Raw genomic sequence first — 6,000 nt, 5'->3', positions numbered from 1 at the left:
TGGTATCCACTTGGCACATATCAGAACGTAAAGGCGGTAACTAATATTACCAATAATTAGGGCTGTAACAATACACCATTTATAAATACATATATATATATTTATATTGTAGTGGAGACGGCATGAAAAGATGACACACAGCACCCCAGTCTCGCTCTTCCCACCGAGATAGACGACCACGGAGTGGCGAGACGTAACTTCACATACAGACGCTAAATGAATCAACAGCCATAATCAACAGAAGCGAGACACAGACATTTGCTTTGGCATGCCGACACTAAGTGAATTACTAGCAATTATGAACCCAAAAAAGTTGAATATAATGGGAAAGTTTATTGCCCTGCGATTGGCTGGCAACCAGTTCAGGGTGTACCCTGCCTCCTGTCCGATGATAGCTGGGATAGGCTCCAGCACGCTCGCGACCCTAGTGAGGAGAAGCGGCTCTGAAAATGAATGGATGGATGGATGGATGGAAAGGTTTATTTACTTCCATAATTTCATTCCATTCAAAAAGTTAAACTTTCATAGATTATAGATTCAGGGCCCACAATGTAAACAATTTCAAGAATTTATTTGTTTATTTGTACATAATTTGGGCTTCCAGCTCATAAAACCCACGAAATCAGGAATTCAAAAAATTAGAATACTGTGATCACCCCAAATTTTGCAGGCCATAAATGTTTAAAAACTGAGTGTCACACACTAATCACCTGCTTAACTCAAAGCACCTGCACAGGTTTCCCCAGGTGTCATTAAATTGCTTCAGTTTGATTCAATTGTCTCAGTTGGGTTCAATATGGGGAAAACTACAGACTTGACAATGGGGAAAACTACAGACTTGACAACTGGCCAGAAGACCATCATTCATACCCTCCATAGGATGAGTAAGCCACAAAAGTTCATTGCTAAGGAGGCTGGCTGTTCACAGAGTGCTGTGTCCAAGCATATCAATGGAAACTCGAGTGGAAGGACAAAAAGTAGCTGGAGAAGATGCACCAGCAAAAGAGATGACCGTGGGCTTCAGCGGATTATCAAACAGAGAAGATTCAAGAATCGAGCAAAGATCCAGAAAGAGTAGAATGAGGTGGGAGTCACAGCTTCAAAAACCACCACATTCAGATGCGTCCGGGAGATGGGCTACAACTGTCGTGTTCCTCGGGTCAAGCCACTTCTGAGCCTGAGCCAACGTAGGAAGAGTCTCAACTGGGCCAAGGAGAAGACGGACTGGACTGTTGGCCAGTGGTCCAAGGTCCTTTTTTCCGATGAAAGTAAATTGTGCCTTTCATTCGGGAATCAAGGTCCAAGGGTTTGGAGGAAGACAGGTGAAGAATAGAACCAAAGCTGGTTGATGTCCAGTGTGAAATATCCACAGTCAGGGTGCAATGTCCAGTGCAGGCGTTGGTAAACTTCTTTCTTAAATCGTAGGTCACCGCAACAGTCTACCAGAATGTTTTAGAGGACTTCATGATTCCTTCTGCTGAGGATCTGTATGGAGATGCAGATTTCTTCTTCCAGCAGGTCCTGGCCCCTGCCCATATCGAGAAGCACCAAAATCTGGTTTGATGCCCATGCCATCACGGTGCTTGACTGGCCAGCCAACTTACCAGATCTAAACCCCATTGAGAATCTATAGGGTATTATCAAGAGGAAAATGAGGGGCACCAGACCCAAAAATAAAGAACTGACAGCAGGCATCAAGGAAATCTGGGCTTCCATAACTCCCAGGCAATGCCACAGGCTGATTGCCTCAAGGCCATGGCACATTGAGGCAGTGATTAAAGCAAAAGGATTTCCAACCAAATATTGATTAACATATCGTTTTGAAAGTACCATATTTTGATTGATTTAATGTGACCCTAATTTCTTTCTTTTTTTCTACAAAAAAACTGAGACGTAAATGGTGATTTCTTCACAGTTTCCAAATTTTTTTAATTCCTTATTTCGTGGGTTTTATGAGCTGGAAGCCCAAATTATGTAAAAATAGACAAACAAATACTTGAAATTGTTTATATTATGGGCCCTGAATCTATAATCTATTAAAGTTTAACTTTTTAATGGAATTGTGGGAATAAACTTTTCCATGATATTCAATTATTTTTTCAAGGGTCACACACACACATATATCCATCCATCCATTCTCTGTTCCGCTTTTCCTCACCAGGATCATGGGCGTGCTGGAGCCTATCCCAGCTATTTTCGGGTGAGAGGCGGAGTACACCCAGAACTCGTCGCCTGCCAATCGCAGTGCACATATAAGCAAACAACCATTCACACTCACATTCACACCTACAAGCAATTTAGAGTCTTCAATCAACCTACCACGCATGTTTTGGGGATGTGGGAGGAAACCAGAGTACCCGGAGAAAACCCACGCAGGCACGGGGAGAAAAATGCAAACTCCTCACAGGCAAAACCGGGATTTGGTCCTCAGAACTGTGAGGCAGATGTGCTGACCAGTCAAGTGGTCTTGAGACAGCTCTTCGCTCTCACCCATCATGAGATGTGTTTTGACTCACACCTTGGCAATGAGACCTTTTTGTAGGCCATCAATTAGGACTGTACCAGCTGATATATATTCATTTTCACTGACAAGGGCCTGGATTCCTGTTTGATTATTTACATATTTGAGGTGTTGTCTTGGCTTTCTCCGTGTTCAATACTTTTTCCCGGTGTCATTTCATGTTATTAAACACAATTTAATTTCTGATCTTATTTGTTCTACTTTCTGTGTATGTATGGATTACTTGGGTTGTTACCAACATCTGGTGAAATATACAGGTCAATAGCACCTCTGGAAGTATATTTAGTGAGAAAAATGGTGACGTATTAAATACTTACTTCAGCCACTGTGTGTGTGTGTAGGTGTGTTTGTGTGTGTGTGTATATATATATATATATTTTTTTTTTTTGTAACAATCTGCACCTCGGATTTATGGATTCAGTTTGAGCCCAAAGACATAACTCCTCCCATTTTCGAACAGTGATATCAAGTTGTAAATCCTTTTTTCCAGGTAGACAAATAATAGAATGAGTTTTGTTTTAAACCCATCAAGAGCAAATTGTACAACATGGATAACTGTCCTCTACGATTTTTTGTTTTGATACAATATCGTTACAGCCCTTGAAATAATAGTAGCTTTCCTTAAATGTCACTAGTCAGTTTGATCTTTTCAGATTCTTATTAATTGGACACGCTGAGATTGAGATTTTCCACACATCTTAAAGTTCTGCCAATTAAGATCACATTTGGCTGGTGAAGGCTTTACACAAGCCTGTGCATAAATTTTACACAATTTTCCCCTAAATACTATTTTTAAAATACCAAATGCTGCGGTACCCAAAGAGTTTGGAGCATCCAGTCAGAATGTCATGTGAGCATAACATATTTTTCATTTGTTATCATATGAAGACCAAACAGGGGAGCTAAGACACTTCCGATCATATACTGTAACAGCAGAAATGGGTGATGCACCTCGATATTCACAAGTAATGACTATTAATTACTGAAATCATTGATTTATGTTATTAATAAGTTAACTTTAGGAATTGTTTTTTTTATTCTGGTTAAGTTGACTTACTTGCTACTTAGCTAGCTAACTATTTAGCTAGCAGTTGAGCTCGCACGAAATTAATTAGATCACACGGTTACCCGGTAACTTATTTTGTGACCTGGAAGATGATGAGCTTAAATCCAGACGGGACACTTACAATCAAAGACTTGCTGCTTATTGCATAATGCCACTTAACGCCCCAAGTGACTGAGATGTGTGCTGATGAGACGTGTATTGAAACGCGGTGTCCGGCATGCTTGTCTTCTTTTTTTCCCCCAAAAAAATACTTGATTTAAACAAACATGTACAATACATACATATTAAAGATTGCTATCCATTTTCTGGACCGCTGAAGAACACCAGGATTGCGGGTGAGCTGGTTGATATCCAGGAAGACTTTGTGTCAATACAGTCATTATTTTTTGACACTTTTTTTTTAGTTGACTCCATAGGTTTGAAAACAGATACCCAACTGCACTTTCCACTTTGTCCTCCACCGATGACAGCACGACGTGAAAAAGTCGTACAGTCAGTAAAGTACTGAGTTGAATGAGTACTTCTACTAGTATTTGTTTACACCAAATGCACTATCTACTTAAGTAAAGATTATGAGTACTTCTGCCATCTCTGCATGTTAAAAATCTAAACAATAAAATACGTATTAATTAATTAAAATATGTTTTAATTGATTAGTTGTAACACATTTTCGGGAGATCAACAACTTTGCAAAATTATTATAATCATGTTTGGGATTTATGAACGGCAGCAAGGTGCACTCGTGGTTATCACGTTTGCCTTAGAGTTGAGTAGCTCAGGGTTTGAATCTCAGCTCAGGCCTTTCTGTGCGGCGTTTGCATGTTCTCCTCGTGCGTGGCGGCACAATCGGCTTCCTTCCACATTGTAAAAACTTGCATGTTCGGTTTATTGAAGAAGACTTGTGAAGTGTAAAACTTGACTGGCGATCCAGGTACTCCCCTGCCTTTTGTCAAAAGTCAGCTGAGATAGGTTCCAGTCGGCTGCTGACGGAAGACAAGCGCTATGGAAAACGGATGGAGAGATTTTAAGCGACATCCATTCAACCAAGAAGTGCGGAAAGGTTGTTTTTATAAAAACTACATGCTTTTGTTTTGAAAGATTTGCTTCAGTGACGTCACTCCCGGAAGTTTTTGTTTCCTCGTCTGTCAGCCTTGTCAAGGTGCGAGTGTCCAGCCTTATCTCAATGTTTGCATCTCAAATACGTGGCTTTTAGCACTAATAAATGACATTCCCATCGTGGATACCAGACCTCTAGACGAGGACAGCGTTTTGACACGGTTAGTAAGTCGCGTGGTTGCCAAATGGTTGCCTTTGCTCAATGCTACAGATAGCCAGCCGAAGTTAGCATAGTGCTAGCTAGGCTGTTATGATCTCATCCGTTCTTCTCTACATATTTATCGATTCTCTGTCTTCACATAATACTTCCAATTTTCAGTCGGCCACATGCCTCGTTAATGCAAGTCAATACGTTTACCCCAACATCGCACGTAAGCAAGGTTTGTACGTGAGTAATTGATATTCTGAATTCGTTGATTGTTGATTTCATCGCCCCTGGTTTCAATCAACTTTGGCCTCCATTGTTGTTATGACTCGTTTGGGGGTCATCTTGCCTGTTTTAGTCCCCCCTAATCATTAGAATGATAATATTAAGCGTTTATTTGAAGTAGCTTTTACCTCGGATTCCAAAGAAATGTGATCACTAGGTTTTTATGTTTACTTCTTGTGTGTGATGCTACTGTGTGTGCTTTGGTGGGTTACGTTTTTAGAAGTGATTTGTCAACTATTCCAGTTCAGTAGCTTTGACCATTTATATTGACATATGGAAACCTAACGTGCGCTTGTGCAATTAACTTGTCACTAATTATTATACAGTAATGCGTATGTGGTCATATGTGGTCAAGGATGATCCATTCGCTGATGCATTTCAATCGCTTTATTCCAATCAGCAGTAAGAGACTGCACATCGACTGCTATCGACTACAACTCACGCCCAGTTACTCCACACACACACTCCCTGACTAGAGCCAACATTCAAGCTTAAATGTTCCTTTGGTCTTTCCTGCCTGATGACGTCACAACCGCCCGCCCTTAACCGCCCACACACTCGAGTTAGCAATATTGCAATTGAGTTCACCCAGAGAATCTGTAGAATGCAGTTGCTGAAATATCGCATCCGAGTGTTGGGCTGGGCGGTTTGGCTTTGAATTAAAATCCTTGATTTTAATCCCCCCCGCCACCAAAAAAAAATAAGATTCAAGGGCTTTCTCATACCAACACACATTTACACAAAATATAGCATGTCACAGATTAGCAAAACCAATCTCAAGATTTGTGAAATGTGTATAGAATAAGAAAACAAGATAAGACAAGATTAAAAAAGATAAAAATACGTTTGTATTTGTAGGTGTGAATG

The 6,000-nt window shown here is 40.5% G+C and overlaps 1 protein-coding gene across 4 annotated transcripts in view; it reads left to right on the top strand.

Moving 5' to 3' along the window:
• Positions 1-4,681: 4,681 nt before the first annotated feature.
• azi2 (5-azacytidine induced 2) overlaps positions 4,682-6,000 on the top strand; it is a 35,651-nt gene continuing 34,332 nt past the window's right edge. For 3 of the 4 annotated variants that reach the window (XR_009788932.1, XR_009788931.1, XM_061776264.1), the window contains exon 1: positions 4,683-4,864. The gene's annotated coding sequence lies outside the window, so the exon portion shown is untranslated. Of the gene's footprint in view, positions 4,865-6,000 lie in introns of all 4 variants that reach the window. The other variant, XR_009788933.1, reaches the window with a different exon arrangement.

This window comes from Phyllopteryx taeniolatus, chromosome 6 (genome assembly GCF_024500385.1).
Source record: "Phyllopteryx taeniolatus isolate TA_2022b chromosome 6, UOR_Ptae_1.2, whole genome shotgun sequence".
Lineage (NCBI taxonomy): Eukaryota > Metazoa > Chordata > Actinopteri > Syngnathiformes > Syngnathidae > Phyllopteryx > Phyllopteryx taeniolatus.
Note: the sequence above shows the minus strand (reverse complement) of the source record. Positions and strands in the feature narration are given on the sequence as shown.